The following is a 26,692-nucleotide window of genomic DNA, read 5'->3' as shown; positions in this document are numbered from 1 at the left end:
GTATGTGATTTCCAATATAAGGTGACAGGTGCCAGAACACAAACATGGGAGAAGGCACAGAAGGCCGCTCCTGTGCAGAGGTCTGTCTTGTCTCTTTTGCTTCACACTGTGGTGATCTAATGCCTCAAGGCCTGCTTCATGCTTACAATTAGACAACAGGTCAGATTAATGTGTTACATCTTCCCAAGGAGAGATCAGGTGTCCCTGTTAGCTGGCTGAGGAGGCATCTGGGCAGAGGTGAAGTGCTAATGACTGTTAGCCCCTGACACAGGGGCCCCTCTTTCATCCCCTCTGCCTTATCTTTCTGTCCTTTGGGTCTTGATCTTTCATCCCATGTAAAACAGAAGTAGCATTATTCAGCTTCCCTAGTTCTGAAATGGCAAATTGGATAAGCTGTTAGTAGCTTTTAAACCCCACAGAGATAGTCAAACACAAAACACAGTTTATACTCCAAAATGATTGTGTAAAAGGTTCACTACAACCTTCTGACTGACCAACACCTTTCCACAAACACTTAAAACTATGAAACCACAAAAGAAGTAATCGAATGGCTGTAGGAGCTAAAAGAGGGTGGAAGGAGGTGAGAAAGAAAAAGGAAGATCGTGCTGTAAGGATACAAAATTATTTTGTAGGTTTTCTAAAATAGCTTTTAAAACTTAAAACGTTGGGTGGCCAACATAAACATAGATAGGCTTCATGGAATCACTGAATATTCAATCTGGATGAGAACGAAAGTCCTCGAAGTCCAGCCCCTTCACTGAAAGCACTGATCCTCAACTCAAATGCGGCTGCCCATGAGGATGGCCAGGATTTTCAAACCCTGATGTCCAGGTCCACCCACCACAATGAAGCAGCCCGTTTGGAGGTGGGGCCCTCACTCACTCAGTTTTCAAAGTGCCCCACCCTGGCTGTTCTAATGGGCAGCCAGAGTCCAGAGGCCTGGCTTCATCACCTGTCCTTTGTCATGTCCCAGGGAAGGCAGTGCTTCATAGGAAGGCCTCCTCCACATGCCACCCACAGCACCATCCTACCCTGATCCATTTCATTATGGAGGCCCTTGGCAAACTGTGAACAGCACGAAGGGCAGCCAAACTGCACAGATCCCTACCATGCTTACAGCAGAGATGAATAAACTGGTAGAGACAAAAAAGACTGAATCTGTCTAGACAGAGGGAATAAAGAAGCGCATAAATGACTAAACAAGCAAAGGGGAAAACAAGTGCTACAGAAGTACTAAGGAGGTTAAGAGGGTAGAGAAACGCAAAAATCGCAGAACAGGGTGCATTTCACATAAGTCATTAAAAGCAGATAGGGGTAGGGAGCGGTGGCTCGCACCTGTAATCCCAGCACTTTGGGAGGCTGAGGTGGGTGGAGGATCACCTGAGGTCAGGAGTTCGAGACCAGCCTGACCAACAAGGTGAAACCCTGTCTCTACTAAAAATACAAAAATTAGCCAAGTATGGCGGCAGGCACCTGTAGTCCCAGCTACTTGAGAGGCTGAGAGAGGAAAATCACTTGAACCCACAAGGCAAAGGTTGCAGTGAGTTGAGATCTCACCACTGCACTCCAGCCTGGGTGACAGAGCAAGACTCCGTCTCAAAAATTAATAATAATTAATAAATAAATTAAATTAAATTTAAAAATAAAAAATAAAAGCAAATAGGATACCAAACATTTACCAAACCCTGCCCTTCTTAAAATAAAACCAGTCACAAGGTGTGGGTGAAGAAAGTCAACACCAGGGACTCCAGCTCCTTGTCACTCAAGAAATTTCTCTTTCAGAATATGCCTTGCGCATGTCTTGTCTCAGTGCTCGGCTATTTGGTGAAGTCACCAGGCCTACTGATTTCAAGTCCATGAAAGTGGTGACACCGTTTAGTGAACCACCCTTGGCCAAGAAGAAGCAGACTTATGACTGCGTATCCAGATGACAGCACTTACCGGCACTCATGGGGACACTCTGGTTTCTTGGATTCTACAGAGAGGAGCATCAGGATCTTAAGGATGAGCAAAGATGACTAAAGAAGCTTCATGGAAAGGGGAAACCAAAGAAAGGAGAGGGGAAAAGAGCAGCAAAAAAGAAACAGTGTTGGGCCGGGCACGGTGGCTTGCACCTATAATACCAGCACTTTGGGAGGCCGAGGTGGGCGGATCACAAGGTCAGAAGATTGAGCCCATCCTGGCTAACATGGTGAAACCCCATCTCTACTAAAAATACAAAAAAAATTAGCCGGGCGTGGTGGCGGGTGCCTGTAGTCCCAGCTACTTAGGAGGCTGAGGCAGGAGAATCGCTTGAATCCAGGAGGCAGAGGTTGCAGTAAGCCAAGATTGCGCCACTGCACTCCAGCCTGGGTGACAGAGCAAGACTCCATCTCAAAAAAAAAAGGAAGAAATAGTGTTGGTCCCTCAAGAGGGAAAATTTCTTCCTCTGTGGCAGGGAGAAGAAAATGCATCTACTGTCTTTCCACATATTGGAGGAATGTCATCTTCCTAAATGAAGGTTATTTGGAGGTAATCATCTCCTTGTTGAAGTCTAATCTGGTTAAATGGTGACTGGTTTCTTGAACACACTTTAACTATGCAAAATTATTTTGGCCTTGCCTGTGTAATGTAAGGTTTACCTAATTCTCTAATGAAATGAATACTTTAAAAAAAAAAAAAAAAAAGTCACCAAAGCCTCCTGGGATTCCAAATTGATTCTATTTTTTTCTCCATAAAAAAGGAGATTTAATAAAAATTTAGCTCATATCAAAAATTTTTAACAACCAGAGCCAAACTGCAATTTATGTTTGAATGCTTGCACCTTATTCCCATGCCCTCTCTGCTCCCTGCTGTGTAAAATGAGAAAGGGCTGTAATCACATACAATACAAGTGGACAAAAAAATAGGACCAAAAAACACGGGTGATTTGCAAAGTATCTACACAACGCCTCACACACGGGTCTAATATGTCACTCAGAGGTGATTGTGCTTCTCTGGAAACGCAGTTTTCTACCATGGCATCATGTCTTCTCCATGTCAGTCCCCTGGCATGGCTGCAGTGGGACTGGAGTCACTCCCCAGTGAGTGGGGCCGCTGAGACGTCACATGGCCTTGCCGGCTCTCTGGGGTTCACAGCCAGCTTTGCTTACCTATAAACAGAATCCGCCTCAATGAAAAACATAGCAAAGGAATCTTTTGGGTTTAACCAGATCTCTGAGGGCAGGACTTCATTTCTAAGTTAAAAGATAAGGCTTTCCTCCCTCAGAGGAACTAAGGAGAAAAGAAAAGTTCTCTGTACGGGGCTCAGGCCAGAAGCCACAAGAAACAGAGATGTCCCCCAGGAGGCTGCACTGCTATCTCAGAAGCCAGGCTGGGGGATCACAAGCACACCCAGACATAAACACCAGGGAAGCAAAACATCGCTGAACACTTGCTACTGAAGCTGCAAAAAGCCTAGTCTTTCAAATCAAATCATAACCTTAATTCTCACATAATGTGCAATACCCAAGATCCAGGCAGAACTAGCCCCAGACAGCCAGCACCTTACAATCTTACTCTGTATTTAAACCACAACAAGTGAGATCAGCTTATCAGAACTGGTGCAACTACTGAAAAATGTTAAGCTTTGCTCTTGCATTCTTCCCTTCCCTATCCTCTTGCTTTAAGAGGAAAACAAAGCACACATTTACATCTCTGGAGCGCCCTCCTCTTACATACACCCTTCTTCTGCATCCTGGGGTCTCCAGTCCAAACCAGCACCGGTAGAGGTGTTGTTAGGCTCAACAGAAAGGTCAATCATTTCATAACCAAAAAGCTGCAAGACAGTTACTGCTGAACAGAAAGGCGGGGGAGATGCAAGGAGAACACTTTGCTTTCTCCCTCCAGCTCCCTGCCAGGGAGCCAGGTCAGACCCTTTCTCTGGGCTCGTTAAGTTGCTGCTGAGGCATCCTGCCTTGGCATAAAAGGGCCAACCTCAAGAACCAAGGAAAACAAATATTCACGTTTCACCTCTTTTCAATAATCTATCTTTTTTGAACACAGCTGCAGAATGCACTCTTTAATTATCTTTGGTTTCTAAAAATTAGTTCAATACACATCCACATAACAGAAAAACAGGAAAACATAAAGTTGCCCATTATCCCTGGAAACATCTACAGTTAACAATCTGGTTTTTCTGTTGTGTAGTTCTTTGTGTATACTTAATGGTAATTTCTTTTCCCAATTTTTTTAAGTGGGATCATAGTGTTCTGCAACTAACTTTTATCATCAAGGGCATATTTCGTTAGAACCCGTATTAGAACCATCTCATTCTTTTCTGATAGGTAATTAAGGCATAGATTTCATTAACTGCAAACACTGTACAAAAACAAAGTACAAAGTTTCTTTTTTTTTTTTTTTTAAGCATAATCAGGATCCATCAGGCACTCTGCTCAATACTAAAGCATTTTGGTAAATGTGTGATGAGTATCCCAACCTCTGCATAAACTGCAAGGACTGCTAATTGCATTTCAGTTTAAGAAAACTGTTTAGTGTGTGCAGGTTGAGAGAGGGAGGTAAGTACAAAAATGAGAGTGAGCCCAATACTGCTTACCAGATCACAAACATTCCATTCGGAGGGAGCCAGGGATCTGGAGCAGGAACTAAAACAGAACAACCTTTAAAAAGGTAGACATGAACTCCCGCTGCTGGTCACAACTATCAGGAGAAAGTCAGCCCTAACTGCTAGGCAGCTGAAGCCACGAATCTGTGATGCTGACAGAACCTAGGGGGAACTCTGTAGCTTGGAATGCTGAAATAAGCTGCAAGCGCTGCTTTGGGCAAGCCACTTGAGCTCGAAGAACTCGGCTCCTCTTCTATTAAAATGAGACATTACCAGCTACCTTGGAGGGTCATTTTGAGGATAAAATTAAATATTGAATGTGAAAGTTTAGCATAGAGCCTGGCCTATAATGGCTCCCAATAAATGCTAGCTGTTACCTTGATGTTTGTAAGGTAAGGAAAGGCCAACCCTTTTTTTTTTTTTTTTTTTTTGGAGACAGGGTCTTGATCTGTTGCCCAGGCTGGAGTATAATGGAGTATAATGGGCACAATCATAGCTCACCACAGTCTCAACCTCCCAGGCTTGAGCGATTATCCCATTTCAGCCTCCCAAGTAGCTGGAATTGCCAGTGCATGCCACCACGCCTGGCTAGCTTTTTTGTTTTTTGTAGAGATGGGTTTTCACCATGGTGTCCAAGCTGGTCTTAAACACCTGGGCTCAAGGGATCCTGCCACCTCAGCCTCCCAAAGTGCTGGGATTATAGGCGTGAGCCACCAAACCTGACTGCCAACTTTATTAAAATAACAGTACCTAGAAGCAACAAGCTTGCTATTATTCCATCTACCTTTCAGTACAGAACGAACAATAAATGACAAAAATAATTTCTATCATACCAGCAGGCAATAGATAATGCCAATCATGTTCAAACCTTGACCAAATTTCCAAACACCCTGTAGGCAACAAAACTCTCCATCTCACCCCACCCTCAACTTTCCAGCAATTTCAAATATATGAGTATGAATGTTCTGATTAAATGGGGCTGAGGACACAGAACATGCCCCTCTCCTTCCTTCTGCCAGCCCTGGACATCATAAACACACACAGGAACAGAGTGGGAAAACCACTACCTTACAAAATACACAAGGTCTGTGAGTGGTATCAAAAGATGCAATTACAACAAATTTACTTATAGATCTAATTGTATTTTATTCACGATTCATAAAACAGGGCAGACTCCATTCTACAAAATTGAATGAAAGCTCCCAAAAGGCAATGGCAGAACAGTAGGTATTGGAAGATGAAAACAAAGAAACAGAATAGAAAAAGCTGACTGGTTAACATCAGGTTACTTCAGGCTACTTTTCTGTAAGGGCTAAATAAAGCAGAAGGGACTTCCTTGCTACGCTGACTCAGGTAGACTGGAATCTCCTGTTTTCAGGAAAAACTGGTCTGTCCTGGGATCCATCTGCTTTCTTAACATTTCAGTTTGATTACATCACTTTTAGCATGAGTGACTCCATTTTGGTTTGGTGTGTTAGGAGCTCGGTCTAAACTAATGGCCACCCATAATTTTTAAGAGCGTCAAGCAGTTTTTATGGCACATCAAGGCAGCCCTCTAAGCCTCAGAGCACAAAATACCTAAATACTCAAAGGTCAGCTCCCAGAGAGTAGGACTGCTATCTATTTTGCTACTTATGTAGGACAAAGTGCCGAGTACACTGTCCAGCATACTGCAAGTATTCAATAAGTCTGTTCAATGTATAAATGATTGCAATGCAAAATGACCTAATGACTTCAAAGTTTTTAAGTAATGAGAAAGACGTATTTCAAATAGGTCTTAGAAGAGAAAACCACCATAAATCTGTAAATCTCCAATACAATGCCTGAGTATAGTGGGCATACAACAAATATTTGCAGAAGAAACAGATGCTGTAAAAATAGTAAACCAGAAACACGGGTAGTAATTCCTTTTGTATTATAAGATATTTTCTAGACAGCTGAAGACTTTGTGTCTGGCTATTTTTCTTTTAAATATTTTCGGATGGGAACTGCTTAGTATATTTTTTCAAAGCCTACAGAGAATGCAGTTTAACCCTTTCTTTTTTATGGTGGGTATATATTACAATGCCCACAAGAGCGACTGAGGTTTTGTTAAACTGTGTGCTGCTGACTATATGGGATTAGTCTTAGGTGAGAGACAGCATCTCAATTACATACCCCACATTCCTACCAATCCTGAACGAATGCAGGCATGCTCTCTAACAAGCACACCCCAGGGACTGAAGCAGAGATTCTTCAACTTTTTGTGCCATAGACCCCTCTCACAGCTTGGTGAAGCCTATGGACACTGCAGAATAAAGTTCTCAAATGCATAAATTAGAACACAAGGGATGGCAAAAGACTCAATTATGCTGAAAGGGAATTATACTAATAATTATGATATAGTACTAAGTGCTTATTGCCATATTTCACAAGATCAAGCAGCAAGTCAATAACCTACCATAACTCAAAGTAAGGATGAGCACATACAGTATTTGAGAGGTATGTAAAACTGTAAGGCATATGGAAATAACTGACGTGATATCACGATATAATAAGAACTATTTGGTCTTGACACAAGAGCATCTAAAACCCTTGGCATTTCCTGAGGGAACTGGGTAATACTAGGAATGCCTTTTGTTACTCAGAATAAGCCCCTACCAACTGTACCTAAGTTCATGCTAATGAGGTGACTCTTTTTGGGCCCTATAGCTTTAGGATTGACGCTGGCTGCCAGAGTAAACAACTTTGTGATTAGAGGGTTGGGATTTTCCCCCTACTCCTCAACCCCTTATCTCCTGCGAGGGGAGAAAGGTGAATTAGTTACCAATGGCCAATGATTTAATCCATTATGCTCACATACTGGAACCTTCATAAAAACCCTTAAATGGTGGGATTCAGGAAGCTCCTGGGTGGATGAACTTATCGAGGTGTTGCTGGATGGCAGGCCCAAAGAGGGCATGGAAGCTCCAAACACCCCAAAACCCCATCCCATACCTTGCCTTACACATCTCTTCCATTTGGCTATTCTTGAGAGGTATTCTTTCCTTCTTTCCTTCTTTCCTTCTTTATTTATTTCTTTCTTTCTTTCAGACGGAGTCTTGCTCTGTCACCCAGGCTGGAGTGCAGTGGCGCAATCTCGGCTCACTGCAAGCTCCGCCTCCCAAGTTCACACCATTCTCCTGCCTCAGCCTCCCAAGTAGCTGGGACGACAGCCGCCCGCCACCACGCCTGGCTAAATTTTTGTATTTTTATTAGAGACAGGGTTTCACCATGCTAGCCAGGATGGTCTCAATCTCCTGAGCTCGTGATCCACCTGCCTCGGCTTCCCAAAGTCCTGGGATTACAGGCGTGAGCCACTGCGCCCAGCCTTGAGTGGTATTCTTTATAATAAACCAGTAAATGTAAGTAAAGAGTGTTCTAACTTCTGTGGGCCATTCTAGCAAATGACTGACCCTGAGGAGGAGGTCGTGGGAACTTGATTTATAGCAGGTCAGTGGGTGTCTTGGGGCAGTCTTGTGAGACTGAGCCCTTAACTTGTGGGGTCTGTGCTAACTTCAGGTAGTTAGTGTCAGAATTTAACTGATCACTGGAGACACAGTTGGTGACCAGAGAATCAGAGAAGTGGTTGTTGGTGTAGAGAAAACTCTGACACATCTGATGTCAGAAGTGTTTAGAGTAGAAACAGATCATGGTACTGTGATTTTATTGATGTTATAGTCACAGGAACTGCTACAGGCTGAGTATCCCTAGTCCAAAAATCCAAAATCTAAATGCTCCAAAATTGGAAACTTTGGAGCACCGACATGACACTCAAAGGAAATGCTCATTGGAGCATTTTGGATTTTCAGATTTGGGATGCTCTACCGGTGAGTACAATGCAAATATTCCAAAGTCCAAGACCTACAACACTTGCTGGTCCTAAGCATTTCGGATAAGGGATACTCCATCTGTAATGCTACTGGGTTTGCTGACTACATTCAAAATCAAAGAAAATATTAGATTTTCAGTTACTGGTGAGTGAAAATAAAGATGTGAACTAAAGGAAGTCCAGGGGATGGGAGGTGTCAGCTACATCTCAAAAATACAGTCACCACCACCACGAGTCATGTCTTGGGACTATGGTGCATATGTATTGCATATATGAATAATGCAGTAAAGCCAGCCCCACCATTACAGTGCAAACAAATCCACCTGAAAATGAGAAAGCCTCGCTACATGCTATAGTCATCAAAGAAATTAAAATCAACATGAAGAGCAAATTCTAATGGGGCAAAATTCAAGTGTTCATTGGTTAGAATAATGGAATTAATTTCGACACATTATAAATTCTTCATTAATACCAGCACATTACAATCTTTTCAAATGTTACAAGTACTCAATTTTAGTGTGATGTGATTTATTGCCTAGCTAGTCTTTGGAACACAACAACTCAGTCCAATACAGAAACAGATGGAAAAGCATTTTCAACTGTCAACTTGATATTATCACTCCCAATGGAAAAACAAGAAAAGCATACCCAATAAATACCTTTGATATCTCATTTCAAGAAACTCTTAATCAGGTTGCAGCTCACTTCTGACAACCACTGCAGGCAAGTGGGCAAGCCTTTCCTCTAGAATATTCTTCCACTGACTCTCCTCCACTAGTGTCTACAGGTTCTTCCAGATCCAGCCCAAATGTCTCCTCCCCTTCCTTCCTCCACAGGCCTGCTCTCTCGGGTCCTGAGGGCACCTGGTCTTCTGCTGTAACACCTGCCACAGCCCTGAGTCCTTCCCCTATACCACATGCTGGGGACAGGATGCTGTTTGATTCCCTTCTGTGTACCCTGAAGGCCTACATCAGAGTATTTGCTTAACACACACACTTTAATGTGTGAGGCAGTTTCTGTTTCTCAAAAAGTGTAAAATGCATAATATAACAGCAATTCACTCCGATTAAATATATTTACTTGAAAATACACCAAAGTGTTGCAAGTAAACTTTACCTACAACATGTAGGTTAAACATGAAAGAAACATAAAACCCTTCCACTTTTTTTTTTCCTTTTTTTTTTTTTTTTTTGAGATGGAGTCTCGCTTGCCCAGGCTAGAGTGCAGTGGTTTGATCTCAGATCACTGTAACTAACCTCTGCCTCCCAGGTTCAAGCGATTCTCCTGCTTCAGCCTCTGGAGTAGCTGGAATTACAGGCACCCACCACCACACCCAGCTAATTTTTGTTTTTTTAGTGGAGACAGGGTTTCACCATGTTGGCCAGGCTGGTCTTGAACTCCTGACTTCCCAAGTGATTCACCTGCTTTGGCTTCCCAAAGTGCTGGAATTACAGGCGAGAGCCACTGTGCCGGATGGAAAAGCCTTCACTTTCTAATTTTTACCTAATATGATGTAGGGAAAGTGTGACCAACAATATTTTATATAATCAAATACACACAGGGGAACCTAAATTTCTGACACCTTCTCTTCAACCCGGTCATTTAAGTTAACACAATATCTCAGGCATCAATACCACTTATCAGGGCCCACTGTGTGCCAGAGGCCATGCTTTCTGTGGATTATATCTCATTTAATCCTCACACCAACCATCTGAGGAAGATACCCTCATTCCCATTTTACAGAAGGCAGACTATCAGGTCAGAAACTGTGCCGCGCACTGGGTTGAAGAGTGGGGACAGACAGGTAATAACATGATTTAGAAAACAAGGCAACAGAGGCAAGGAGACTGACCACGTGCACAGAGGGGAGGTCAGGAGGGGAGGGGCAGAGAAAACCACCTAAGGGCGAGGAGGCCCAGTTGGTCAGGGGAGGCAGGCGAGGTGGGAGGTGTGGAGGAGGCCCACGACAGCCTGACCCAGCTGCCAGCAAACAGCTGAGACTAAGACAGCTGAGGCCTGCCAGGTGGGGACTTGGCCAGGTTTGCATTTCCAACAGATTGCCAGGGCTGCTGGGGAGAGAAGGGGCTTGATGGACAAAACAGCAAAGGAAGGATGACAGGCAGGAGGATGAGGTGGCGATGGCTCATTCACCTGCCTTCATCCCCAAAGAGACAGTTGCTGGAGGCAGGGGCCTTGTAACCCAGTGCCTGGCACGGCACCTCACACCCAGAGTGAATACATCATGATGAAAGAACAGACAAGCAACTGAGGAGAGAGAAGGGACGCTCTCACCTAGGGCAGTGGCAATACAAAAGGAGAGGAGAGGATGAAGTCAAGAACTATCTAGAAGGTAAAGCTGGCAAGAAGTGGTAACTGAATGTGACAGGTGAGGGCTGAGGATGGGGAAAGGTTGGGAGAGCTCAGTGGGAGATGGCAGAACCACTGTGACCAAAAAAAAAATACAGAAATCTGAATACAGATTACAACTCAGTATCTATTCATACGGGTTTTCTCTTCTCAAGGACATCTTATTCCTGAACAAAATGTGGAAACTGTGCAGATAGTGAAACCAGGGTGCGCTGCAGCTCAGAGAATAGTCCCCTCGCCCATCCACCCCCAGTCTACTCTGGCATTCTAGCAAAAAAAATTATCTTTAAAAAAAAAACAAAGTAAAGGTATATGAACAGCTATTATGTCTTCTAGTTATTTCCAGCAAAAGAGATAGAATTTTAAATAGTGCTTATTAATAAAACAGATCTGGAAGGGACTACATGTGGTGGTCTCTGGGTAGTAGGAATATGTATTGGGGCTTTTCAGTAAGTTATTTTTCATATATATGTATTTTTGTAATCATAAAAAAAGGTTATTTTTAACTTTTTTAAAAGTACATTTTTCTTAAACTTTAGTCTTTTCAAGGTTACCGTCTACTGCTACTAGGTAAAAACTTCTAGGGGCAAAATCATTTTGAAAGAAGAAAAAAATCTTCATCTTAGGATAAAACTCTTTTAATGTACAAGTGAAATGGCATATAGTTCTAAGTGCCCCCAAATGCTTCATGACATAAGACACAAAAGTCTTTAAGTCAGGAAGCACAATACAGTATGAAAATAAACTTCCAAATAAACCCCAGAAACCAAAAACTTTAGATGGCAGTCTAAAAGCAATATTCAAAAGACTGCCCCTGCATTTGCATAGATAATTATCTAAGAAGAAGATCTGTAGCTTAAATTAAAATTGTGATAATACTAAGCACTGGTCTGTTTCATGAAGCTGATGGTTCAAACGAGTTTAGATAAACCATTAGTGTGTTAACCAAATAAATACTCTTGTTCCTTCTCAGGAACTAAAGTAAAATAAATGTGATTCAAATGATTACATATGCGGACACAGTATGGAATCACCTTGACAGCATCAAAATTAATTTTTTAAAAACAAAATAATTCATAGTATAGGCTATGCCTCAAATCTACAAAGCCTTTGTTCAAATCTTTAAAAGTCAAACCCCTGTTCTCCCCATCACAGACAAAAACCCTTGGGTGGCAGACTTTGGTAAGCCAAGTGTGGGTTGGATCTCAGTCCTTGCTTGTGCCACTGGCTGGGTGCCTTTGTGCAGCCCCCAACTTGCACAACCATACAGTGCAGCCCAGCCACAGCCCTGTCATCATCTTTGAGGTTCATGGTCGTTTCCAAATGAATAGAAATTTACACATTTCCAAATGAATGGAAAATTACACTAATTCATGAGTGCCAGGCTCAATCACAGGAAAAGGCTCTGAGCATATGTTATAACTATCAGTTATTTACAATTTTAAAATATGCCAGACTAGCTTTACAGCACTAACTGCATTCTTGAGTAAAACTTATCACATGTGTTCAAGAACCCAGATCTTCATTCTGATCAGTGGTAGAAACAGGTTTTCCTCTCATACCACTTCAGTTCTTGAAATAAACTACACTCACCAAGTAACCATTCCTTTTCTTTAATTTTGATCAACAGGCAAATCAGAACTTTTGCCAATAAAGGATATTAGTTAAAAGTAGTCGAATCTATTTTCCACTTTATATATTTTAGACTGCACACGACACCAAGGGTAACAATAACAATTCTATTCATTGCTCCTTGGCATTCTCGGAGTTACAAATGTTAGATAACTTCAATATATGTTTATAAAACTCAGGCTGTGAATGTGAAGGCCCAGGCAACTGGCCGGAAGACCAGAGATCCAGCAACTGAAGCCACACGGCCAAGCCTTGTGGTGGGTGCCTGAGCAGGGAGGCCCGCACCCAGGAACGTGTCTTCAGGCAAGAGCTTTCCCAAGAAGGCAAGGAATTCCTCTACAGATTCTTGCCACAGAAAATCATATACCCGCATCAGGCCTTGCAAAACGATTCTCTCATTGTAGCTGCTTGACCTCCCTCCAGGCCCCACTGGACATCTCCATCCCAGAACCCCCACCCAAGGATGAGGTAGAAACAGAGAAGCAGGAGAAGAAAGAAGTCCCTGAGTGTGGATTTCTCCCTGGGAATGAGAAGGTTGTCGCTGCTTGCCATGGTTACGCCAGAAGTCTGGATTCTCAAAGAGAAATGCATGCTGATGATCACATGGATCCAGCACCTGATCCCCAAGACTGAGGATGGAAATGATTTGGGGTAGTAATCCAGGAGATGGTGCTGGAGAGGGTGAATGCCGTCAAGACCAAAGTGGAAGCCTTCCAGACAACCATTTCCAAATACTTCTCAGAACATGGGGATGCTGTGGCCAAGGCCTCCAAGGAGACCCATGTAACGGTTTACCGGGAGTTGGTGCAAAAGTTGGTGAGATAAGATGGCGTGTGGGGAGGTCAAGGCCAGGGTACTGGACCTGAAGGCCTTCTGTGCTGAGGTTTATCATATGATCAGCACCAACCTGGAGAAAACCCCAACCCAAAGGGTGAAGAGAAAGCATCTGTGTACTGAGCCCAGGGCTGGAAGGAAAACAAATGATCTATACTTTGTGAGGGGGCGGGGAAAGAAACCTCAGGTTGTATCCTCGCATTTGATACCTAAAAAGCAGAACTGAATGGCAAATATTTTCTTCCTGCTTTTACAGATGAAGGAAATCAAAGAAATACTGTACAGGACAAGAATGAAACAGTATGAAGTTGCACAGACAACGAAGTTTCCAAGTCTTAATTCCTAGCCAGTGCCTAACCCTCTGCTAACATTTTGCTCTACACCTTTATCTGTCCTGGCTCCCAGCATATAAGGAAGAAAATCTCATCTCCTTGTAGCACCCATCACTCCAGGTCAGTTTCCCCAGGGCTGTTGTGTCAGTTTTGAAGGGAATGAACTGCAGTACTCTTAAAATCACTTCTAGTTCCAAATTCTACAAAAATAAACTGGCTAATAGAATGAAAATATAAAAAAAAAAAAAGATACCCACAAAACAAAACCCAAAAAATGCCAACATCAAGAACATGGTGATACAGGTTAAGTATTACACATAAACTGCAAAAAATAAAAACAAAAAAGCCCTCAGCTGGTAAGCACCCATGGAGTAGACCCAGCTTGCCAAAAGTTCATGTGAAAAAGATTTAAGGATTGTAATTGACTGTAAACCCAAGATAAGCCAACAGAATGGCCTGGAGAACAAAAGAATGAAAAGGAACAAAAAGCCTAGGGCATTAGGAGAAATGTCAACCTCACACTAAGAGAGGAGTCACAGCCTCAGCCTCCTTCTTGCTGATCAGGTCACACAGCAAGTTTCATTTTTGGTTTTAGGACACTTTCAAAGCAGCAGCAACAAGGGTAATAAAATGCATGAACAGAGGCTGGGGGAAGGCAGCAAAAATGCCTTTGCCTTGGGAAGGGGAGACATGGCAGCGGCCTTTAGAAATCTGTCGCAGGGAAGAGGCATCAGCTCCACTTTTCTCATAAATGGGAAAGAAAGAGGCTGGGCGTGGTGGTTCACGTCTGTAGTCTCAGCACTTTGGGAGGACAAGGCGGGTGGGTACTTGAACCCAGGAGTTCAAGACCAGCCTGGGCAACACAGCGGTGCACACCTATAGTCTCAGCTATTTAGCAGGCTGAGGCAGGGGACTCACTTGAGCCCGGGAGTTCAAGGCTGCAGTGAGCCACGACGGTGCCACTGCACTTCATCCGGGTGACAGAGCAAAACCTCGTCTCAAAAAACAAACAAACAAAAAAACTAAGTAAGAAAGATTTCCACTTTGAATATATTACAAAGACCTTTCTTTCCACTAGAGCTCATTCAAATGGTACAGAATTCTTGAGGAGTCAGGCATCCCTTAAAAAGGTTCGAGCACCACAGGCTAGGGCTTTAGGGCTTTATTTAACAAAGACAGGCAATGAAAGCCTGCCTCTACCTTCCAGGGCCTCCTGAGCAGGTTCCCTCCAGGCAGGATTTGAAAACGGGTTTTTTTCTCCCCCTTCAGGCCTCTCAACTTCTGGGGGTGGGGTTAAGTGCTGACTTCATTTTCACGAGATCAGATATTTTACAATCAGGGAATTTCTGGAGAACCAACACCAAAACCAAGGCTGACAGGAGATAAAGACTGGCTTCGCCAGCCAAGAGCTGCTGCTGGGAATGTGCTCAAAGCTTTGTTGTGGCCGGGTGCTCTGGCTCACACCCTTAATGCCAGCACTTTGGGAGGTCAAGGTGGGTGGATCGCTTGAGGTCAGGAGTTTGAGACCAGCCTGGCTAACATGGTGAAACTCCCGTCTCTACTAAAAACACAAAAATTAGCCGGGCATGGTGGCGGGCACCTGTAATCCCAGCTACGTGGGCGGCTGAGGCAGGAGAACTGCTTGAACCCGGGAGGAGGAGGAGGTTGCAGGGAGCTGAGATTGCGCCACTGCACTCCAGCCCGATCAACGGAGCGAGACTGTGTCTCAAAAAAATAAAGATTTGTTGTTTGTCCCATGCCAAGGGAGCGCTACTATATGTTGAGGGGCTTCAGTGACTTACTGGAACTGAACTTTGATCCATTCACCACAATGCAGGAACAAGAACTCCCTCTACCAAGTGGGAATTGTAGTCTCTGAATCCTAATGACATTTTCAAAAGCAAGGCTTCATCTTCATTTACAAGAGGAAAAAAATAAAATAAAGATCAGCCTTAAGGGGAGGCGCAGGATAATGAAATCTTACTAATGTAATTCTCTCCTTTAGAATGTATTTAGTAAACACTTTCATTTCATAGACATCTTAAAGAAGATTCTTATAGCGTTCTGATTCTCTCTCTCTCTCTGTCTCTCTCCCTCTCTCTCTCAGGATGGCATCTACTCCTCAAAAACTAAGAAAGATGATTTCTTTCTCTACATTTCCAGCTCTAAATTCTTTCCTAAACTTCGCTAACATTTCCAATCACCTATTTAAAGAATCACCAGGCCGGGCACAGTGGCTCATGCCTGTAATCCCAGCATTTTGGGAGGCCGAGGCAGGCGGATCACCTGAGGTCAGGAGTTCAAGACCAGCCTGGCTAACATGGTGAAACCCCCGTCTCCACTAAAAATACAGAATTAGCTGGGCATGGTGGTGCACGCCTGTAATCCCAGCTACTCCAGAGGCTGAGGCAGGAGAATCACTTAAACCCAGGAGGTGGAGGTTGCAGTGAGCTGAGATCGTGCCACTGCACTCCAGCCTGGGGGACAGAGTGAGACTCTATCTCCAAAAAAAGAAAAAGAAAAAGGATCACCAGACTTATAGTCCTTAACCTTAAAATATCCACATCAAGCTCATTCTCTTCTCCTTAAAATAGGCCTTTCTTCCTACTTCCTTGTTTCCCAAATGCCTTCTAGGTAACTGGGCTCAAAACCTGGAAAGTGGCTTCTGCTCTTCTTTCTCCTTATTCCCTCTTTCCCTCAGCTCTTTGAGTGCATATTCTCTCACCACGAGCCCAAAACCTCAAGCACCGGTCCGGGCCTGCACTTGCTTCAGCCAGACCTCAGCAAGACCTCTCCTCTGCCGCCTCTGGCATCTCCCTACATCCATCCTGCCATCCATCCTGCCATCCATCCTGCCATCCATCCTGCCATCCATCCTGCCATCCATCCTGCCATCCATCCTGCCATCCATCCTGCCATCCATCCTGCCATCCATCCTGCCATCCATCCTGCCATCCATCCTGCCATCCATCCTGCCATCCATCCTGCCATCCATCCTGCCATCCATCCTGCCATCCATCCTGCCATCCATCCTGCCATCCATCCTGCCATCCATCCTGCCATCCATCCTGCTATCCAGCACAGCCTGATCTTCTGGAAACACATGTCTGATGGAGTCAGCCTCCTGCTCACAAACCTTCTCGGGTTCCTCTGCAATCTCTACCAGAACAAACACAGTCCTGCTAACCCTCAGGGTCTCCCACCGATGGGGCTCCACGCAACTCTTCCTGCCTTCTTTCAGCTAGCTTCTCTGTAAGTTCCGTTTGTACCAAACATGTTTCAAACACACCTCCTAAGCCTCCGTTCATTTGAGTTTCCACCTCCATGCCTTTGCTCATGCAATTTCTTCCACCTGCAGTATTCTTTGTCATCCCCTGGATGGGACCTTTGAATCACTCACTCAACTTATTCACTTCGGGGATGAAATGCAGCCACAGGAGGCTGGAATGGCTGGTATCTGGTCACAGAGCCAGGCTAGACACAACTAGACCTCCCCAGTAAGGACTGGTTTTTTAGGTCACACCGGGTCCCTATGATTTGCTTTTAATTGGGATAAAATCATGTGAAATTTCCTTATTAGGCTAAAACCTCTAAGCCCACTAAATTTAAAAAAGAGAGAGGGAGAGAAGAGCTGCCACTGCCCACATTTCCAGGGACTGGCAGGGATTCTCTGAAACTCACAAGTCTTACCAGGTCTGCACGCTCACGTTGAGCAGTAGGTACTAAGTGACTGTAAAGGGCTGTGGTGCCCACCCTGGGGTCTTCATGCAGGGCTTGAGGGTAGAGTCACCCTCTCTACCCCATAGTGACAGGCCAGCTGGGCTCCACTGCCTCCATCTGTTTGGTCAGGATTAGCACAAAAACCTGTTAGAGAGGTTGAAAGAGCCCCCAGATCGGCAAAGAGATACTCCAGGACACTGTGGACCTTGCTTAACACCCACACCGAAGCCAAATCTCTGGCAGCCAGAATAAAAACGATGTTTTTGAGAAGGACAATAAGTTAACAGTGTACAATCAGTTCTACTTATCCCCGATCAAAATTAACAGTGAGGTTGTAAAGTGCAATTTACTACATATGGGAAATTATTACCTCTGTATACCAAGGGGCTACTCAGAGGTTTACAGTTGTCCACCTGCTTTCCAGCAGGCCGACCCTGTGACTGCCTTCACCGCCTTCCCCCAACCCAACCCCACCCCAGGTCAGCAGCTGGGTCTCTCTCGTCCTGGCAGTTGTGTCTCAAGTGCTGACACAGAGTAGAGGGGCACAAGAAATAGACTGTGATCAACACCGAGCTTGAAGCGGCCAGATTTCCTGACCAAGAATGTCTGGAAACACCACACTACTCCCCCAAATAGTGTAGTTATTGCAAAACAAATACAGAGTTGTGTGGTCTGGTGGTCTTGTACATCAAGCTCTTTCCTTGGGGAAAAATATCCAGAGACCACAATCTCAGCTGATTTACACACTAGAGAACTGACAAAAATCAAACTTTGGTATGATGTTCTTTCAGTTACACCAAAACTGGATGGCACAGGCTTGAAGGGCTGCTTTTACTGAAACACAAGTGCAATATAAATCCCTATGTATTACATTCACATAGTTCTGGGAATGGAAGGAGAATCGCTTCTCTTCACCTGGAAATTCAGGAAGACAGCTTTTTCTGGAACCATAAGAAGGCTTTAGCCCTAGATGTACTAGCAATATCTCATGCTTATAATACAATTAATTGATTAATAAACAGTACACAAGGGGCCACAAACTCCTTACTCATAAGCGGGCTTTTGGTTTGTGTTTCTGAAGTCAAATTTTACAAGTTCTAATACAGAGGTATCCAATCTTTTGGCTTCCCTGGGCCACATTGGAAGAATTGTCTTGGCCCACATGTAACATACATTAACACTAATGATAGTTGATTAGCTTTAAAAAAAAAAATCTCATAATGTTTTAATGAATAAAGTTTATGAATCTTTTTTGGGCCACATTCAAAACCATCCTGGCCCGTATGCAGCCCACAGGCCGTGGATTGGACACTTGCTCTAACATTTTAAACTTGGAAACTTACATATTTCTTTTAAAAGCCTAACACAATAGAGACTGTCACAATAGACCAGCGTAAATGTCTCTAAGCAAATAATGTCTCAAAAATATGACAGTTTATTTCCACCTAATGACTGGTTTCCTTTGGGCCCACCCTTTAAAAAGAACTTCCGCAAAAATACCATTTGGCTAATTCTCTGCCTTGGGCAGTCCTACAATTATAAATTCTGCTAAACAAATAAACTTCCTTCCTATTTTTAAAGTATTCCAAAATTGGAAACTCTATGTCTCTGGTTGGCAAACTATTTTCTGGAGTCTAACAGCCTTAGCCGTGAAGAAATTCTTCGCTGCACTTTGAGAGATGAAAAAGACCAGGAACTGTCAAGGAGTCCCTCCCTATGCCTATTTCAGGGAAGGGGAACTAAAGGCACAGAGTTGTGACCTTGGGCAAGGTCACACAGGCTGCTGGTGGCAGAAGCCAATGTCATCCTCTCTCCCCCATTTTCCCCTTAACTGATCTAAGTGACTTGTGGCCTGAAGAAAGCAGTTTGCTCTTGTTCGGTACTAGGGACCAGGGTTTATGTTTCATTCATGCAGAATGTGCTAGAACAACAGAAAGAATCTAAATATTAGTGTCAGTGAAAAGAATCAATCTCTGTAAAACATTTAAAGAGATTTATTCTGAGCCAGATGTGAGGACCACGACCCATGACATAACCCCAGGAGGTCCTGAGAACATGTGCTCAAGGTGATCGGGGCTATAGCTTGGTTTATACATTTTAGGGAGACATAAGACATCAATCAATATATGTAAGGTGTACATTGGTTTGGTCTGGAAAGGTAGGACAACTTGAAGGTGGAGGGGAAGTTCCAAGTCATAGGTGGATTCAAAGAGTTTCTGAGTGGCAGTTAGTTGAAAGCGTTATTACTTAAAGATGTGGAATCAATAGAAATAAGTGTGTAGGTTAAGACAAGGTCATAACCTGGGTAAACACCAAGGTTTTTATCATGCGGGTGAGGCCTCCAGGTAGCAAGCTCATCAGACCTAACAAAAAATGTGCCAGACTCTTAGTTAATTCTCTCCTGGTACAGGGAAAAGATCTGGAAAGCGAAGGGAATTCTTTAGAGAATGTAGATTTTCCCCACAAGAGACAGCTTTCCAGGGCCATTTCAAAATATGCCAAAGAAATACATTTTGTGGTAAAATATTTCAGTTTCTTTCAGGGCCTGCTATCTGTCATGTGATGTTAGACTAGAGTTAGGCTGGAATTTGAGATCTGTTTTGGCAGTCTTAAGATCTGTTTTAATGTTTACACTGGTAGTTGTGCCTGAATTCCAGAGAGAGGAAGGTATAATGAAGCATGTCCCCCTTTCCCATCACGACTTGAATGAGTTTTTCAGGTCACCTGAATGAGTTTTTCAGGTTTTCTTTGGAATGCCCTTGACTGAGGAGGGGGTGGTCCATCAGTCAGTTGGGGTGCTTCAAATTTTGTTTTTGGTTTCCATTTGAATGAGTACCAGGTGGCGCAAAGAGCTCTGTTTGGATCTTAGCTGTGGCTTTGGGAAAGACATCTCACCTGTAGTGGGCTTCCTGTTTCTTCATCCTTAAAAAGAGGGAATACAGCTAAGCAACTACAAAAGTCTTTCTCCACCCCTAAATTCAATGATGATGATGGTTCACGTGTACTAAGTGCTTAATCTAGGTACTAAGTGTGTTATGTGGATAAATCGTCAACAGCTTGGATGATAGCTATTTATTATCTCCTTTTAATGGATGAACACATTCATGTCTAGAGAAAAAAAATAACTTACTTAAGGTCATACCTCCACTGGTAATGCGTGGAGAGATCTGACCTAGACCAATGATTCCATGGGCCCTTTCCCCCTTATCAGAGGTAGACAATCTAAGATAGTTGGCTTGACTTGTAGTCACAGAGACACAGATTCTGAATTGAATACAACTGTAGCAATCATTTAACACAATGTTCTCATTTTATAGATCAAGGACTGAGGCCCAGGCAAGCATAACTTGCCCTAGGCCAAAAAATGTATTGGAAACATGTAGCTACACCCTGCTGTTCCTAGACAAGCTCATCCTAAAGAGTGTTTGACAGTTTACAAGCACTTACATCAGCTCATCTGATGCCAAACAAGGCTACCTGATGGGCAGCTGGCATTGATCATCTCTCCCATGTCACCTAGCCAAGGCTAAACAGCAAACACAGAGCACACCGGGACCTGCACCCCACGCCTGCTACTGCCTGCCTAGTGTGCTGTCTATAGGCTAATAAAACATCCACAGTATGATGCTCTAGAGAGTCTATGCAGAATCGACTCCTGCAGAGAACTTTCCAGGTAAGCTGAATCACTATGAAACATGGTACTGTGGTACTTTGAAAAGAATATCAGAGAACAAGTGAAAACACTCTAAAATCCACAACTCAAGTCAACGATGAAATGCAATCTCATGTGGTCACTCAAAACTGACCTCTTTCAGTCTATCATTCAATTGTCTGAACCTCCTCCCAATCTTCACCTTCAATCTTCTATGTGATTTTTCTCTTATTTCCTGTTTCCTTCTCTCCCTAGCTGAGAACATCACAAAATTCAGGGATTTAAAAAAAAATGTTACACTTCTTGTATAGTTTCAATATGGTGTATCTATTTTTAAAAGCAGATTAGTTGAATGTTTTATGTCTCTCACCTAAGAAAGGGGAAAATAGTTCAGTTTCTCAGTGGAACAAGATATTTTTCTAAGCTCTGCTGCCCTTGTTTCACATCCTGAACATGTGTTGTAATCCCTCTGTTACAGAGATAATGCAGGTACAACAGATAAAATATGAATTTAGAGCCAAACAAGTCAAGCTTTAATCTTAATAGCTAGGATAAGGTACCGAGCCTTTCTGAACTTCAGTTTCTTCATATTTCTTTTCTGGGGAAAAAAAAAAAAAAAAAAAACGTGGAAGGAGGAAATAATACCACTACTGCCACAATTATTTTGAGAATTAAATTAATTATGAGACTTGACTACTCCTAACACAATGGTTGGCACAAATAAAGTTCTCAAAAATATAATCATCTCCTCCCTTATGTTACTCATGCTAATATAACTGTCCCTTCTATTAAATGCCCTCTGCAGGTGATGTTTTTCTGAGCAAAGTCAATCTCTCATATTAGAGGGAAGAGATCCATTACATACACCTACCCCATCTTCTACAGGATGCCTTCCCGGAAACAGAAGCACTCAGTGAATGGGTGGGTCACTATAGCCCAGTGCTAGGGAGCTAAACAGCCACATTAGACATTGGCAAGTTCCACTCTCTTCAAATACTCAGGCTGTGCTTCTTCTTGCACAGTTAACACAACTGGTTGGTCCTCCCAGGCTGCAGAAACACCCTTCACACATCAAAGGATCCCCACCCACCCCAACCCGACTACTCAGCCTTCCTCTCTTTGCTCATTTCCCTGCAGGCATCTTGACCTGAAATTTGCAAGAATACACTCATCAAGTGGTTAAATCAAGTATTATGGGTCAGGCACAGTGGCTCAGGCCTGTAATTACGGCACTTTGGGGCCGAGGCAGGCATATCACTTGAGGTCAGGAGTTCAAGACCAGCCTGGCCAACATGACAAAACCCCATCTCTACTAAAAATACAAAAATTAGCCAGTCGTGGTGGCGTGTGCCTGTAGTCCCAGCTACTCAAGAGGCTGAGGCAGGAGAATCACTTGACCCCGGGAGGCAGAGGTTGCAGTGAGCCGAGATCGCACCACTGCACTCCAGCCTGGGCAACAGAGCAAGACTCTTGTCTCAAAAATATAAATAAATAGTGTTCTGAAATACAATAGATTGTTTGATAGATGTGCATAGTTTTGATTTTAGTAAAACATTTTGAAGATGAAAGTGCAAACAAATCAGCAGAGCAGTATTAACAACATACATCAAAAACAGGTGTCCAAGAACTTTTTTTTTTTTTTTTTTTTTTTTGAGGCGGAGTCTCGCTCTGTCGCCCAGGCTGGAGTGCAGTGGCACGATCTCGGCTCACTGCAAGCTCCGCCTCCCGGGTTCCTGCCATTCTCCTGCCTCAGCCTCCCGAGTAGCTGGGACTACAGGCGCCGCCACCACGCCCGGCTAATTTTTTTTTGTATTTTTAGTGGAGACGGGGTTTCATTGTGTTAGCCAGGATGGTCTCGATCTCCTGACCTCATGATCCGCCCGTCTCGGCCTCCCAAACCAAGAACTTTTTAAGTTCTGCCACAAACTAGCTGTGTGATTTTGTTCAAATCAAGTTACTTCATCTCTCTGGGTGTCAGTTCCCCACGTAGCAAAGAACGAATGGAATTACATTCAAGATGACATTCTGGTTATACCATAATTACATTACTAAATGCTACTAGAATGACCACCACCCTAAGCCACAATTACCGACAGGTATTTGTGGGCCCTAGGCAGTGCTGGTATGAAAAAAAGGTCTGAGTAATTTATTTAAAGTGATGTGCCTTCCCCAAGGTTAAAAATCAGTGGTCTCAAAAACAAGGCAAACAGTTGGAAAGCAACCCCGACTCCATTCTGAAACACGCTAGTAAACTATCGCCAGTATTTCCTAACTATTCCTTTTCATAATCTACCACATCAATGACCTACAATTACCCTCGACTTCACTCAGACCTCATCTTCTAGTCTCCTCCAAAATCCCAGCAGAGTGATTATTTGTGCACATATCACATTAAAATTAAATTATCTCCACAGGTCTCCCTCTCCCCATTAAACTGCAAGCTACTCAAAGGCTGGGCCCATGTCCTACTCATCTCAGTATCTACCCCGCCTGATACCACACATGCCATTAATTTAAACTGCCCATTCAACCATGTTTTACACGGTTTACATCTGAAGATAGTCTTCACAATTTCCTAAGCAGATTTTGACATTATCGGATTTTAAAATAGGATCTATTTTTAAAAAGATAAATACAAAACAAGTATATTAAGTTCATTTTAGAGACGAGAAAACAGGCTCAGCAAAGTTAACTTAGCCAGGGTTCCACCAATGTAAAAGAACAGAGCCTGTGAGTCTAATCCCATTATAACATGACAGATACAAAAATAATTTACAGGAAAATAACCCAAGTGCATGAAAATTAAGGAAATTTTTCTGTCAAATGTTTCATATAAATTTAACAAAAGAGCATACTTTTCATCACTCTTCCAATAACAAAATCAGAAATCACAGAAAGTTTAAAATGGAAAAATCAGATACTTTAGATTCATAAATATCATAAATACAGGCTGGGCACAGTGGCTCACGCCTGTAATCCCAGCACTTTGGGAGGCCGAGGCAGGCGGATCACAAGGACAGGAGCTTGAGACCATCCTGGCCAGCATGGTGAAATCCCGTCTCTACTAAAAATACAAAAAAATTAGCCAGGCATGGTGGCGTGTGCCTGTAGTCTCAGCTACTCGGGAGGCTGAGGCAGGAGAATTGCTGGAACCTGGCAGCCTGAGGTTGCAGTGAGCCGAGATCACGCCACTGCACTCCAGCGTGGGCAACAGAGCGAGACTCCGTCTTAAGAAAATATATATATCATAAATACAACCAAATAAAGGTTTTCTTATAGGTTGTACAGATGTTCTTGAATATTACTGTGCATTATAAAATAAAATTCAAAAGCACTAACATTTCCTTTTTTTTTTTTTTTTTGAGACAGGATCTCGCTCTGTCACCCAGGCTAAAGTGCAGTGGCACAATCTTGGCTCACTACAACCTCTGCCTCCCAGACTCTAGCAATTCTCGTGCCTCATCCTCCCAAGTAGCTGGGATTACAGGTGCACACCACCACACCCAGCTAATTTTTGTATTTTTCTAGAGACAGGGTTTTGCATATTGGCCAGACTGGTCTCAAACTCCTGGCCTCAAGTGATCACCCGCCTCAGCCTCCCAAAGTGCTGGGATCACAGGCGTGAGCCAACACGCCTAGCCTAACATTGGTTCTACTCCTTAAAAGTTAATCAAAAGAAAGGGAGTAGGACAACATCAGCTGTCACTAGACAAACATAAATTAAAACATCCATGAGGTACCACTATACACCTATTAGAACAACCAAATTCCAGAATACAACATCAAATGCCTATAAGGAGCAAAAGAAATTTTCATTCATTGTTGATGGCAATACAAAATGGTACAGGCACTTTGAAAAGCAGTTGAGTGCTTCTCACAAAAACAAATGTACTCTTACATTACAATCTAGCAATCATACATCTCGGTATCTACTCAAAGGAGCTGAAAACTCAGATCCACACAAAAAACTACACAGAGATGTTCATAGTAGCTTTACTCGTAATTGCTAAAACTTGGAAGCAACCAAGATGTCCTTCTGTGGGTGAATGGATAAACTGTGGTACATCCAGGCAATGAATAGTATTCAGCACTAAAAAATGAACTATCAAGCCATTTTAAAAAAAAAAGCACACAGGAAACTTAAATGCATATACTCAGTGAAAGAAGCCAATCTGAAAAGGCTACACACATACTGTGTATGATTCCAACTACATGACATTCTCTATAGGCAGAACTATATATACATTCTCTATAGATAGTACGAAGATTAGTGGGTTGCCAAAGGCTTATGGGAAGGGAGGGATGAATCGATCAGAGAGGACTGGTAGGGCAATGAAACTACTCTGTATGATATTATAATGCTGGATACACGTCATTATACATTTATCTAAACCTGTAGAATGTACATCACCAATAGTGAACCCTAATGTAAACGATGGACTTTGTGTGATAATCATATGTCAATATAGATTCATCTGTCGTAACAAATGCACCATTCTGGTGATGAATATTAATAACAGGGAATGCTGTGCATGAGTGGGGACAGGGGCTATATAGGAAATCTCTGTAACTTCCACGCAATTTTGCTATAAACCTACAACTGCTTTAAAAAACAACTGCTCTAAAAAAGTATATTAAAAAAAAAAAAGGGAAGAAGCAGAAGTTGGGCACAGTGTAGTCACTGCACACCAAGCACCATACAGAAGAAAATACGCAACTATAAGAGTTTGGGGAGGACTGGGCACAGTGGCTCACGCCTATAATCCCAGCACTTTGGGAGGCCGAGGGAGGTGGATCACAAGGTCAGGAGATCGAGACCATCCTGGCCAACATGGTGAAATCCCGTTTCTACTAAAAATACAAAAATTAGCTCGGTGCGGTGGCACCTGCCTGTAATCCCAGCTACTCGGGAGGCTGAGGTAGGAGAATCACTTGAGCCTGGGAGGCGGAGGGAGGCGGAGGGAGGCGGAGGGAGCCAAGATCGCACCACTGCACTCCAGCCTGGCCACAGAGTGAGACTCCGTCTGGGGGGAAAAAAAAAAAAAAAGAGTTTGGGGAAAGATCAGCTTTGGTACCTAACAGGTCTTCATTGCTCCAGAATAAAATACCAAAGGGGTCTGTATGCCATGCTCATCCTAGTCCCCGTTCACCTCTGCTACTCCCCCCAGCAGTCTCGCTCCAGCCCCACCAACCTCCTGTGACTGCAGCTCCACCAAGGGGGCTCAAAGCCTTAGCATATGCTACTCCAACTGCCCAGCACACCCTGCCTTCCCGTTATTCTCTACCCTGCTTAGTACATTCATCCAATGAATGAATGATTAATCAGAGGTGCTTCAGGAAAGGAATAAAGGATGAGGAGAGTTTTGACAGAAACAGAAGAACAGGGGACAAACATATATAGGCTAAGATCAGTTTAAAGAATTTTCTAAGGAAACAAATACTTTAATCAGCTTTTTTTCTCACTGGGCATTGCTCTGGGCTGTGTTCTATTTGTGGATTAGGTGGGATTTCTAGCCCTGCTTTCCTCCATTCTCTTTCAGTAAAACCAACCTACGCCCAAGTTCCTGGCACACTCTAAGCAACTAGAGTTCCCAAAGCACAAAGCACAGCTGCCACCACTACCAGATAAAAAGCGCTCCACAGGAACTCTGCTGAAATCCTGGTTAGGGTTATACCAGCTTTGCTTAGCCAAGGCAGCAAATTTTTCAGATTCAAGGAATGGT

The 26,692-nt window shown here is 43.3% G+C and overlaps 1 protein-coding gene and 2 pseudogenes across 23 annotated transcripts in view; 2 read left to right on the top strand and 1 right to left on the bottom strand.

Annotated features, from left to right (window-relative positions):
• The window catches only part of TBC1D1 (TBC1 domain family member 1), a 249,960-nt gene that overhangs the window by 131,411 nt on the left and 91,857 nt on the right, over positions 1–26,692 (bottom strand).
• Positions 548–2,241, top strand: LOC106998289 (small ribosomal subunit protein mS33 pseudogene; annotated as a pseudogene).
• LOC106998288 (proteasome activator complex subunit 2-like) lies at positions 3,005–13,525 on the top strand (annotated as a pseudogene).

The sequence above is a fragment of the Macaca mulatta genome, chromosome 5, assembly GCF_049350105.2.
Source record: "Macaca mulatta isolate MMU2019108-1 chromosome 5, T2T-MMU8v2.0, whole genome shotgun sequence".
NCBI lineage: Eukaryota > Metazoa > Chordata > Mammalia > Primates > Cercopithecidae > Macaca > Macaca mulatta.
The sequence above is the reverse complement of the archived record's forward strand: the minus strand, read 5'-3'. Positions and strand labels throughout refer to the sequence as shown.